The sequence below is a fragment of the Protopterus annectens genome, chromosome 8.part0, assembly GCF_019279795.1.
Source record: "Protopterus annectens isolate FY-2018-M chromosome 8.part0, PAN1.0, whole genome shotgun sequence".
Classification (NCBI taxonomy): Eukaryota; Metazoa; Chordata; order Ceratodontiformes; family Protopteridae; genus Protopterus; species Protopterus annectens.
The window spans coordinates 1,847,354,017-1,847,368,632 of NC_056741.1; positions in this window are offsets into that span (position 1 = coordinate 1,847,354,017).

Consider the following 14,616-nt stretch of genomic DNA (forward strand, 5'->3'; position numbering starts at 1 on the left):
TGTGCATTTTCATTATCATCTTGCTGTTTCTCTCTAAATGTAATTTTGACTTTCTTCGTATTCCCAGGCTGAGACCAAAATTAGCCACTTGTGATCAGTGCATTACATTGCTTAACAGATCTTAAATAAAATAAATAAATTACATGGTCTCATATAATATGGGGCTGGAGATGGGAGTTTATTAGTGTACAAAGGAATTTAGGAAGGAGATGGGTAAAATGTGTTGCTCATTAGTAACATGAAACCCAGGAAAAGTTGCAGAAACTATCCTGCTGGGCAGATTGGTGTAAATCCTGGATGTTTTGTCTACTGCAGAGGATAAAAACAATGGCTTCACAAAGCATGTATTGTTGCAGTCATGTACTTCAGGTAGCTTTTATCATATATTACAGCAGGTCAATAGGGAAATTATACAGTAAGATGGTCTGATCAAAAATGGCGAAAGGAAATAAACTGGCTAGCTGGCTGACTAACTGAAATCAAAGAGTAGTGTTTAAGGAGGAACTCTCTGAAGAGAAACTAGTAACCAGTAGAGTGTTTCATGTTTCAAGAAGAAATCAGTCAATCAGATTACCTGTTACATATTTCTGACAGAGACTTTAGAAAGCAAGACCAGCCAGGCAGGTAATGTCACCATGAACTCTACAGCAAAGATGGCTGGAGAGGCATGTCCCAGCAACAACCGCTGTGGCTTGCAGAACAGACAGATATGGGACAGCAAGACTTTAGATTATAATATTACAAACTTTTGCAAGGGAACCCCTCAAGCATTATATTCATCCTTAAGATAAATCATGAAATGAAATGTGAAATAGCAGTGTCAAAAGCCAAATACATATTGAGAAGCCCAGCTCAGGGAAAGGATTCCAAGGGTGCAGAAATCATAATCCTGTTGTAGATAGCACATTTGGAATACTTTATCCAAGTCTATAAATTAAGATGGAGAATTTGGTGAAGGGAATGAAGATTACAAGATACTTCATTAAACAATCAGACACAAGAAGATACAGAGGAAAGGAAAGTATGGTGGGGATATACTGCACAGTCAGAATGAAAAGTGAGAAGACCAGAACAGATGACAACTGACACAGGAAAGAACTACTTCAGGAAAAGAAAGGGAGGAAACTCCATAAGAAAGTGGCCGAGGGACATACAGTATACATAAAAAGATGCGTCCAGAATGTATTGGCCAGATGGAAGAGATGAACGTGCACTGGAAGGCAGTAGAACAAGGAGCTAGAAGCAGCTTGTAACTCATGGACAAACTCAAACGGGTTCATATATTTTTCTTCTGGCAGCTTCTTACATCTGTGGCTACTTGCTATGTCAATTCAACTCACAGTTATTTGACTGTGTTGAACTGGTACCCACTTCACTTTACTGAGAGTTCTTGCATTAGGCCTACCACTTCTGCTATGAAAATTGACTTACTTCAGTACTAAATGTTTTATGAATCAGTGTTACATCCTTAGAATTATAAAAGGATGCTATGCCTTGTGCGACATCATCGAGCTATGAAAGTTTCCATTTGGTATAAAGCCATTCTCTATCATTCACATTCAGCTTCACTTGGAAGATGCCCACAGTCTAGAGGGAAAATATGCATATGGAGATGTGGGTAATAAGCCCTCCATGGATGGTTTATACAATACTGAGACCACAGCACAGAAAGACATTGTTAAAGAACTGTCTTTGTTAAAGATTAAGATGTGAAACCAGGAATACTTTCTTCGTTTTCTAGATTACATGATACTCTTTAAGAATCTGAGCTTAAATAAAATGGAATGATGGACCTGAGCATAGCAGGCAAAAGGAGTGTACAAGTTACTTTAGTAGCATTTAGGCAACAATGATGTATTTTCAGTAAGCTGAAACAAAAACAGGGAAGAATTTTTTATTATTTTGTTTCTTTATTATTTGTATTTGTTTACCATGGTAGAGCACTGATTCACAAATTAGTTATTGTAAGTACTTGCCCCTGGGAATTGGACAATTTCAGTATCATGTTTATTAGTATCACATTTACTACCATATCGATTTGAAGCAAAGAGGTTAAGACAAGACACAAAACAAATAATTGCAATGGGGTATTTTATTAGTTCAAAGGATTTAGGATTTAGCTGAAACTGAAGAATTCCCAAACTACAATTTATAACCTGTTATTCAGACAATAAAGTAATCTTTACCAAGACAGGGGGAACTGAATTTTATAGTATAGCAAATGTAATAAACTATAATTTGCTCAAGACTCCTAATGTAATGGACTTTCTGGAAGAGAAGTATATGTATGTATGAATTTATTAATATGGGAATACAAGACAATTTTGTATGTTGAAATATTAAATTAATTAGATAAATTAATTGGAATTCTAGTATGTACTGGGTGACCCTTGATGTTAGAAGCCTATACACAAATATTAAACAGAGGGATGGAATCACTGCTTTACAATCTATGTTAGAAGAATGTCCATTGTCAAATTATATTATTGAATGGATAGAATTCAGTTTGAATAATAATTACTTCTCTTTCAATAATCAGGTTTTACATCAGTTACAGGGCACAGCTATGGGGACACATTTTGTCCCTACCTATGTTAACATATTTATGGCCTTTTTTGAAAAGAAGTACATTTATCAACATGTATTCTATAAGAAATATGTTAAAACATATTATAGATACATTGATGATCCCATTTTTTATGCCAAGATGGCATTGAGAAGGTTGAAAGCTTTATTAATGATCTACAATGTAATGAATTTAGTTTGTCTTTTGATGGCTTACAATTTGGACAGACAGTTGATTTTTTTAGATGTACATTTGGTAGGTACTAATACTGGTCAAATTCTTACCTCAGTGTTTAGGAAATTTCATGATGGAGGGCAATTTTTACATGGTTCTAATTTTCATCCCAGTCATTTAATTAATTCCCTACCATATAGGGAATTATTACATTTATGTAGAATTTGTAACAATACAGCTGATTTATTAAAAGCTATTACTTCTACCTCACAGATGTTTTTGAATAGGGGGAATTCATTACCTAACATTTTTGATGCTTTAGATAAAATCAGCGAAAATTATGTATCTAATGTTGATAAATGTAAAGACATAAGATGTATGCATTATCAAAAGAATATTCAGTCACAAAATAATTTTTATATAGTTATGCTATACAATATTTTGAGTGAACAGATACAAGAACAAATTAGATACTATTGGAAATTTTTATTAAGGGATGGGAAGCTAAACAAGTTATTGAATGGGTATCCTGTTTTCTCTTATAAGAAAAGTGTCAGTATAGTGGATAAACTCATTAAATCTTATTTTATTGCCCCTACAGAAGGCTTAGTAAATAACCCGTTACCTAAGGGTACTTTTCCTTGTGGGAAATGTAACATTTGTGATCTGCTTGTACAAACATTTTATAAACTGGGGAATACGAATTTTACAGTATTAGGTAATTTTTCATGTACTACTACAGGTATTATTTATGCTTTATGTTGTCCATGTAATTTAATATACACAGGGGAGACATAAAGAATGTTTAAACATCGAATACAGGAATGTGTCAGAGACATAAAGAAATGTAAAGTGGAAAGTTCCATTGCAGTGCATTTTATGCAGTATCACAAAAGTGACTACAAGCTGCTACAGGCTACTATTTTAGATAAAGCTTTTGTTAAGTTAGGAGATGATGAAATGTTAAAGAACAAATTATTGCTTACGGAATATCTATTCATTGTGAAGTATAATACTATGGTTCCACATGGCCTTAATTGTGAAATTAATTGGAAATACTTGATTTAATTAGTTTATTGTTGTTTTTAATTGTTTTATTAGGGTTGGGTATTAAAGGGGAATGTTTTGCTACTTTATTGTATACTTCTTGAAGACTGGTTAAGTCGAGGCACTAAAGAATAAACACTTTGGATTCTGTTTCCTGCCTGTGTGTGGTATTTCTACTTTTGTGTTTTGCTATCTGGTGGTTTTGCACAATTTTGTATGTTATCTGAAATGATAATACAGTTCAAAAGTAATGTTTCTGCATACAGCTGTAACTGTGAGGATGACATATAAACTACGAAATTAAATGATTAAATGAGTCACAAATTAGAAGCACTAATCACCTCAGACAAAAAGGGCATGGCACTCAATTACAAGCTTTGTCAGCAGCACCCAGAGTAACCAAGGTCACAACACTCTTAACACTACTGGAAGCTGAGATTAAATTAAACATTTTATGATGGTCACAAGGATTCAGTCTTTTATAAAAGCAGACTGCTCTGAGGCCTCTGAGACCTGACTGACCCTGTTTCTTTCAATCTACCAGATGGAATTTTGGCTAGACCCTTAGAACCAGTAACAGAAAAAGGACAGCAGTGCATGAAAACAGTTTATACCTTGCCTGTGTAAGTAATATGTGCAAAAAAAAAATCAAGACAAAGTAAACAGTATATTCCAAAACTGGAATTACTGCACTGGAAATAAAATCATGATAAAAAAAGCCCTAGGGAGTTGGTGGTAAATAGTGAAATGGGCCACATCACAAAATACACAGCTTTGAATGAAACATGTCATTCAGCGGAGATGTGACAATATGCAGGCTGTGCTACTCTGACAGAAGAATGTCCATTATAATAACTAGGCCCTGTTTTCTGAAACTACTGTATTCTGGATCTTTGTGATGGTGAGGATGGATGATGACAGCATTCAGATGAGACAGAGCCTTTGAACAGCAGAAAGAAATTCTAGAATCCAGTCTACAGTGCAGAGCCTTCCTTAGTCCACCCAGAAAAATTCAGGTACTGCAGTACAAGCAATTCACCTTTGTTCTTCAGTCAGTAAACTATCTGTCCATAAAATAAAATAAAATAAAAACATACTTGAAGATCAACAATATTTGCTGTTCTGAATAGGAACAAGAGTACCTGCTCTTCATCTAATGTGCTAACAACTGGAGTGATTTTCTGTTTGCTACTTATTTTTCAAGCAAGACATGCAAAACATCAAATTCAGGGGCAGTTTGTCTGATCTAGTCTGAGTGGCTTTATTCCAAAAGAATAACTCTTCAGTACTTCTTAACCAAAAGAACGTTTAAAACATCCCTCATAATCAGTGTCTAAAAGCAGTGTGAATACAAACATTTTTTTTCTCTTATCTTTTGCCATCATTTCCTTCTTGTCATTTACTGGACAACAGTTGACAAAGAGGGGTCATTATCCTGACAGCCATTTGGGGGGGGGGGGGTGAAAGTCTTTAAGTTTTCTCTTCAGCCCTAACCTCGCATGCTATCAATGAGGTACTATGAAGTAGGCATGCAATGGGCTGTCCACTGAGTACATCCCCTCCTTTGTGCAAGGAGGTGTTCTTTCCAAGCAGTCCTGCCCCTCTCCTGCAGCATGAGCAGTGGTCTATCTGTTCTTCACCATGGAGACTGCATCACTCTATGTTCCTCAGAGTGTATGCAACTCCTCTCTTTTCCTAGGAGAAGCAAGCTGTTCACATCCTTTCACTCCAACCCCTTCTTCCTACTTGGCTCCTCCAGTGCTGGAGGTACAACTTGACCCCAAGTCACTAGGTTTGCAGGCAAGACTCCATCCCTCTGCACTACACAGTCAGGCAATGCATCCAAAAATGTTGAAGGGCTTAACAGAAGAATTAATAGCCCAAGCTCTTCCTGAAAAAAGAACAAGTGTACTCAAGACGAGGTATCCTACTAGCTATGCCAATGTAAAGTTCCCCTTAATTGTATCACACTGAACTACAACTTTCACTAAAGGAGGTATCACAGCATTTGGGTTTGCCTCTTTTCTTAAGACATAATATTTTCAGAGGTGATCATATTATGTGCAGTGCATGATGTGGTATGGGGGGGCCTGCCTCCTACAAAAAAAAAAAAATCTTCAGTGTTGTAATATAAGTTCATCACTTTGCTTTCAGTCGGGCTGTTTACATATAAAGAGTGAGATATCCTCATGCAAGGTTTACTGGGCAAGCACTACAGAGAAACCAAGTGTTAAATTGTTATGCCATACATTTGTTAATGTAGAGTTCAACTCCTAAAACTAGGCTAAGATGATTTTGTTTGGAAATGACACATTGTTATGAGATCTGATCTACTGCATGTCTTTAGTATGTGGGAGGAAACAGGAGCACCCAGAGAAAATCCAAACAAACACAGGGATGACATACAGACTCTGCAGAGAAAGCACCCCAGCCATGAATCAAAAGGATATGCAAAGCTATGGAATGCATCATCATGGACCTAATAAACAAGGATATAGGGAATCTCCAAACTCTGGATCCTATACAGTTTGATTTTGTGAAGGGTAGATCATGCCTGCTCAACTTGATCGACTTCTTTGAGTCAGTCACCAGAGCTGTGGATGAAGCAAGGTGGTTCATACAGCCTACCTTGATCTGGCCAAGGCCTTTGATACCATTCCCAACTCAGGAATCACAGAAATACTCAGTAAGCAAGGCATCAACCCCTATATCTCTAGGTGGGTTTCAAACTGGCTCACAAATAAAACCCACAGTGTGAAAGTAGATGACTCCAAGTCGGACTGCAGACCAGTCACGAGTGGAGTCCCACAGGGTTCAGTCCTGGTTCCTCTCCTGTTTGGTATCTATTTCTCTGAAGTCCAGGCCAACACGAAGGGACTCTGGCTGATAATGTTCGCAGATGATTTCAAGTTGGGAGCTATTATTAACTCCCAAGTGATGTTGACATCCTACAGAAAGGCCTCACTGAGACCAACGATTGGTGTCGGAACCATGGCCTTAAGCTCAATGCCAAAAAATGTGTCGTCATCCTCCTTGGGAAAAACCCAGTTCCCTTGAATTACCACATCAATGGCAGTCTACTGAATACAGAAGGCATTATAAGTGATCTGGGAACACAGGTTGACAGCAACCTCTATTATGACCACCACATTGCCACTGGGGTCAGAAAGTCCTTCTATGTGGCACATCTCATTACTAAGGGTTTTGCATCCAGGAAGAAAGAGGTCATTGTCTCCCTCTGCTCTTCCCTCATTAGGCCAATCATTGAATATAATGCATCATTTGGCATGTACCTCACTAGACACTTGCAACAACTGGAGAGGCCACAAAAGTACCTCACAAAGAGGATCCTAGGCCTTAAATACTTGTCCTATATGGACAGACACAAAAAAACTCCAACTATTCTCTGTCTCATATCTCCTACTTAGAGGTGATCTCTGCTTGACTTACAAAGCGATGTCTGACCCAGTTCTGTTAGAAATGCAACATCTAAAGAAATCCCAATCCCTCCACACCACATGCTCCAGAGACCTCAATCTCATTACCACAATCAACAAAACATGCTGGAGGGACAGATTCATAACCCACAGACTGCCCATGCTCTGGAATAGACTTCCCATACATGTCAAGCAGAGCACCTCACTGGCCCTCTTCAAGAGAAATCTTGATGAGTGGATGGGAAATACAAAATTCTCCCCGGGATAACTCCAGTGGCTCTACTCGACAGAGGCACTGGGAACTAAGGTTGGGTGGCACAATGCCATGGTATTTCTATGGGCTAGGCTTCTAAAGGCTCCTGGGCCATTACCCTAGTACACACCTATGAACCTATGGAGAACCTCTTGCTGTGAGGCAGCAATGTTACCTGTGTTCCATTGTTGCACACCTGTATGAGCGATGTTAACATAATAGACCTGTTATCACCCTTACATCTATAACTTTGATATCACTTTATGGTGTTATTAGACTAATCACACATCATTGCTTTGACCTGCAAATTGGCCAGCAATGACCGTATGTAATCAGAAATTTCACACAGGTAAAAAAAACTTTTATAATATATTCCCCTTCCAAAATAAATGCCCTTAGTTCCATGGCATGTGTAATTTAACATATATGACATACACACAAATTCTCATACTGGAACACCTGTTTTAAGCAGATTCATCTCTGCAAACACTAACCTTTTTGGTTTCCCTTCGAATGTTTTTGTTTTATTTTTTTTTTTTATGTGAAGATTGGATACTTATTGACTTTACTTTGGTCTAAATATGATCCTCTCTAAAAGTAACTACACCATAGCCTACCAAGCATTTTTTTTCTCTAAATCATTTTTATTGACAAAAGATGAATGCACACATTAAAACAATTTCACTCATATTGTTCAGCCTGTCTACATTACATCAAGCCATTATAGTCTTTATTTAGACCATGTATAACATACATAATTTTTATATCACTAAATGATTTCTTTTTAATCACATTATATTTTATATGTACACATAACATTTTTTATGGAATTTACAGTATTGTCCTTCCCAATGTCTGATCTTTGCCCTACACAAACAGAAACTGTCCTGCTCCCATTTTATAAACCTCCCCTTTTTCACATCTCTTTTCCTGCTACACTCCATACTTTTTGCTGCCTGCTTCTCTGTACCTCTTCTCATGTTTCTTAATAGTTTTACCTGTCTACCACTCTCATTCTCCACTACCTCATTTATCCATTGTCCTACTTTCTCTGCCTGTACTTTACTAATATAGACCCTTTTACAAACTTTAGCTATTTCTCTTGTTCATTATACCGCAATTAATATGTCCCTTTTTCCTTCCATTCGACATGCCTCTGCTTTTGAACCGGTCTAAATAAGCATAACAACCATCCATTCTTAACCTCATTATTATACATTTCATCCATATTATTTGCATTTCTAGCCATTCTTTATTTATCCCCACCACATATGTATACTGTGTCCTTCCTTTTCCCAACATATACAACACTCTGGGTTCTTCCACTGGCACTCCTGATATCACTTTGGAGTCCTATATCATCTATGTAAGAGTGCCATAAATTGGTCTCTCATAAGTCCTGATACCTTTAAACTGTTGATTATTTTCCATATCTCACAGGCCCTGATACCTGTCATTCAGTCATACTCTACTTTTTTATTCACATGCCTCCATAATTTACTTAAGTCAATTACTCCATCAGTCTCTCCCAAATCTTTATTAATTCATGTGTTTCCTTCCTTTTTCTATACCTCCCCATTTATATGCCTTTTTACCTTCCGTTCATTTCCACTGTATTCTTCCACTCTTGTTTTGACATCTACCCCCTTATCATTTTACTGCATGGCAGCCAGTCCCCTGCTCTCCAACCAAATACCTCCTTATCTCTAGAAGGAGATATACTGTCATTTCTTACCATCATCTTTTATCTGCTCTATATATCTCACTCCTTCTTCTTCCCAAGCCTTCAGTACCATCCGAAATGCTTTGCTCACTCATCAAAGGCCAAAACTTATTTCCCTGTGACCCTCTTGGTTTTACTATAATTCTCTCTCTCTATTTCCTAATTCATTTTTCATTGCCTTCTCCATATCCATAACCTTTGCATCATGTTTACTGACACCTTACAACAACCTTCCATGCCCTCATTCTTTCCTTACCTATCCTACTTCTTGTTTGTCTCTTTCCTCTCAAGAAAAATCTTGTGCACACCTTCTACAGCTCTGCATGCCCTACTACTGTTGGTTTAATAGATACGTGCCTTAACAGATAAATCATAAGGGCAGCACCATCACTCTAACCACTTCTTCTCTACCACTCAGCATATTCACCCTGTGTGTTCACTTGTTGAACATCCCTTTTATCTTATCGTTCTTCTTTCCTCTCCTACCACTGGATACACCTTAGGCCCTAAATACTTCTCTCCTCCACAGAAAACACAATAGGTTCTGTTCTTATTCTCCACTCCCTATCAACAGTCATTTAATCAGATGATATACCAGTTTTGAGTTCTCTTCCAAGCTCCTCAAAAATCTTTTAACATCTGAGGTAACATCTTTTCAACATCCTCCAAAAGGAATATACAATCATCAGCAAATAAGTTTATACTACTCCTTTTTAATTCTACCCTACAATGGACTGTATGTCACCCACATTAACTACAGGCATCTGGTTTCTTTAAGATAACATTATACCCATCCTCTTGGTTTGCAATTTGACCTCTTTCTACATCTCACTCCTTTATACAGCACCAAAGAATATTAAATGTATTATTCAGCTTCCATTTTTAGTTGGGCCCACTTTATACTCTACAATTCATGCTGCTCATTCAGTTAATATTCTTTGATTCCCCATTCTCCTCCTCTGAGCTTTCCACAATACTTGCATATGCTGTTTCACCGGACATCTCCTTAGCTTCTTCCTGTTTTGTGTGCCTTTACCCTACTGTTCCTGATTAACCACTCTCAACTGTTCCATAATCTGACTGCTACAACTTTGCATATACCTTCTTTTTCACTTTATTGTTGGATTTTCATCATTTCACCACCCTACTCCTCTGTCATATCAATACTCAAGTGTGATCTGCTCTCCTAAGCAGCCATCTTCATTGGCATCTCTACAGTGCCTCTGGATTACCTTGTATATGTCTGACTGAACACCCAGAGAGTAATGTAACACAGAAAGTGATGTGGGAAACAGAATTATCTTCCAGAAATATATGTTCTCCAGTAAAACCTACCATATCAGGTGTATGAGCCGATACTGGTAACAGCATCTTAATGTTTTATATGCTTCCACTCTAATAACACTGAGAAAAATATAAATATATTTAATTCCTTATGTTAAAGCTAACAAAATAATGAGTAAGTCAGATTTCTCCTAAAGAAGTCAGTATATTCATACAGCTAATCACCCTGAAAAACTAATCATTTCACATCGTCTAATTATTACCTAACAGCTTACTCCCACATAATCTATTTTAGTTGCTAAGGTGCCTGTATAACATCTGTTCATCCGTATGTATTATAACTATAATATATGTCTATAACTTTCCAATAAATCTGAACACCTTTTCTTCTCCAGCCCGTTCTCTTAGATTACAACTGGAGTCACTCACGTTTGACATATTCTTTAGCATTATATAATTATTATTTTGATGTTTCAGTTCTTTCACTTGTGGGAATAGGAACTTAAGGATAAAGTGTACTTTATCTTGTTTTATTTTATCAATAAACTCTATACACAGAATCCTTCACAATTCTTTCATCTCCAGGTTCACTATTTGTATTTCACTGTCTGTATTAACTCACCACAATGCCACTAAATAATTTTTAGCCTTGAATGAAAAAAAATTCCCTGCTCTATTATCTCTGAGTTTTTTTTTTCCTTTACATCTAACACACCATATAGCTTGCAGGTACATATTTGTCTTGAGCTGCTTAATCCAATTGAGTGCAGTCTTTTGCCTTCTTACCTGTTACTATTTCATTAAATTATATTAACTGCATCCTCTTGTATCTTTTCTTTCATTTATTTAATCTTTATCAAGTTATTAACATCTAATTCATCCTTTTGATCACTTTCTTCATTTGATCCTAGATCTTCTGTGTTTCCTTGTAACATCAGAAATATATTTCTATTAGTTTCTAGGCCTATAATTAAATAATCTAAATTTCTTTTAAATGTTTTTATTTCCTTGCTCTCCATTCCGTTTCTATTATTCTCTGACGACAACTTCATCCTTATGCTTTTCCCCTTCGTTTTCTTTCATTTTTGTCTTATTTCAATAAATTCACAGACCCACTGTGTACTGAATAACTGGGTCAACAAACAATTTGCACATTTGATTTGCATTCCCATCTTAAATGACCCTTTTCTCCATTGCTTAATAATAGCCACACTATCTTTATCCCGCATTGCTTAACTACTAATGAATATCTGCCCAAACAGTTTCTGATTAACAGTAAAATTATGGCACTTCAACTATTTCAATGTACTTTTTGTTTCCCTTTCATCAAACTTTTCTACTTCAACAATGATATCTCATAGCATCACTTTATCCATGCATATTATCACCTTGATACCTTGCAATACAAGACGATCTGGTTTCAGTTCATTAAGACACAAAAACTTAAGTCCTTACATTGGATTGTTTCTGTTACCTTACTAATATGTGCCTTGTTCTTCTTTGGCACTATTATGTCCTCTGTGTCTTCATGACTTGCCTCTATCAACTACTAGTCAGTCAATCACAGAACAGAAGCTAGCACATGCAGTTGTCTGTGACTCATTTACTGCATCTATTTTTTTAGAACTTTTGACACAGGTTGGTTTTCATCTGATTCTTGATAAAATATATGCACTGTATTATTTTAAAAACACCCTTCTTGTGAAAATTCAGAAAGGTCCAGCATCATGCATACTTTTTTCCACCACACTCTACATGAAGACTATTCTACAATGCCCACCAGCAGAAACTAGTGGGACTCCTCTAGTGTCATGAGCAAAGTTTCCTCTGGTTATATAACACACCACTTTGGGTTTTCTATGAAAACAGAACAAAGACCTAGCAGAACTTACCAACTTAACAAAAGTAAATAGACTTAAAATTATTTGCATTTTATCTGTACAACACTAACATGTACTAACACAATAGGTTATCATTAAGCCTGCTACATCATTTGTTTCTGTGTAAGAAAGGTTGTGGTAGAATTTCTAGACATTCGGTGAAACAGAAGCACATTTTTGTACTTCTGAAATGAAATATTTCACTATTTACCTAGCACTGTCCTTCAGGAGAATATAATTACATTTCTCATATACAAAGAACTGAGGTGATGTGGTAACAGGTACATCTGAAAACTTCAAAGATTCCATATTCTTACAGGAGGTATAAGTACAGGTTCCCATGTACAGCTTCCACAAATATAGAAAGTGTCTCTGGTAACAAATATGTAGGAATCATTTGCTGATAAATGATATTCCATCTCGTTTATCGATTAATTGATTGATTGCTTGATTAAAATTAACTGATTTGATGACTGAATGAGTGTACTAGTCCTGGGACCCTTTTCCAACATGAGCCAGGAAAAACGAAGGCAAATAGAATACCAATGAATTAGTAAGAATTTTAGAGCATATAACTGCTGGTCTAAAAGGTACAGTATGACTATGGTTTGCATTTTGTCAATAGAGAAAGACAATAGTTTAGATAAACATTATACATCACAAGTTTTAGAGATACATTATACAGGAGAATGGAAGTATTTCTGGTTCACAGATCAGCTTAGTCTTTATGAATTGAGATCTTATATGATTTATTTATTTACATTTGTTAATCTGGTTTGTCCAATTGAGCTACATAGCCCTTTTTCAGCGGAGGCCCGAGGGGAAAATCTCCAGCAGAAATTACATATTAGTCATTTTAACAATTATAGAAATACATTCATCAAAAGAAAATAAGAAGTTATGTACCTACCATAACGTTCCATGTTAGTTGTCTTCTCTCGCCTTCTTTCTTGCTTGATGGGTTCGGAGCCGATCCCTCGGCTCCGACTCTGCACTTGCTAAGCTCAAGAGTTTCTTCTACCAGCTCGAGGCAGCCCCATATCCCATGATGCAAGGCGGTAAGTACCCAGATCTCGTTTGTTAACAAAGGGCAATAGCACCAAGCATACAATACTTCCCAAAGGAAGAAGAAACTTATAGATGTAAAAAGGACCAGGTCTGAATGGTCTTTAGCATAATAGTTTCTTATACAAGGTCTGTCCAGGCCAGGGGGAAGGAGGGAGGGTCGCAAGAAAGAAGGCGAGAGAAGTCAACTAACATGGAACGTTATGGTAGGTACATAACTTCTTAATGTTAAGTTGTCAATCTCGCCTTCATTCTTGCTTGATGGGACCGCGTCCCTAGCACCTCTATCCTGGGTGGCTCAATGGAACAAACTCTTGAGGACTGTAGAGCCAAAACTGGCTCTGTCCCTGGAGGCCAAGTCCAATTTGTAATGGGAAACAAAAGTGTGAGGAGTGGCCCAAGTGGCCTCTGCACAAATAGTGTCCAAAGGCAGTCTAGCTTGAAAAGCTGTAGAAGTAGCTAAACTCCTAGTTGAATGTGCTTTAGGTTTTGAGCACAGCTGTTTTCCCCTGATCGTATAAATTTCAGTGATGACCGAAGAAAGCCATCTGGACAAAGTCACTTTAGAAACAGGAAGGCCTTTTTATTGTCCGCATAGGAAACAAAAAGTTGATCAGATTTTCTAAATTTTTTGTTCTGTCCAAATAATATCTAAGCTGACGGTGGACGTCAAGATAATGTAGCTTTTGTTCAGCTCTATCTGAATAGTTAGGAAAAATACAGGAGATCAATGGATTGATTCAGATTGTTCTTTGAAGCGACCTTAGGTAAAAGGATGGATTGGTTCTCAAAGATACTCTGTCTTTGTGAAAAATCAAATAGGGGTCGAACCGAAAGAGCATGAAGTTCAGACACCCTCCTGGCAGATGTAATAGCCACTAGGAATAAAGTTTTCCAAGAAAGATATTTCAGGGAACAAGAAACAGCTGGCTCGAAGGATGGAAGAATCAAGGATGTCAGCACTAAATTTAGATCCCACTGAGGAGGAGGATTCCTGATTGGAGGCTTTAGTAGGAAAATTCCTTTCAAGAAGGCCCTGCAGAGCCTATGGGACATAATATTATGATCTGCTATCCCGACATGAAAATTAGAAATAGCAGCCAATTGAACTCTGACTGTGGAAGAAGAGGAGCCTGCATGAAAAATCTCTGCTAAGAAGTCCAGAACTGCCTGAACAGGGGCAGTAA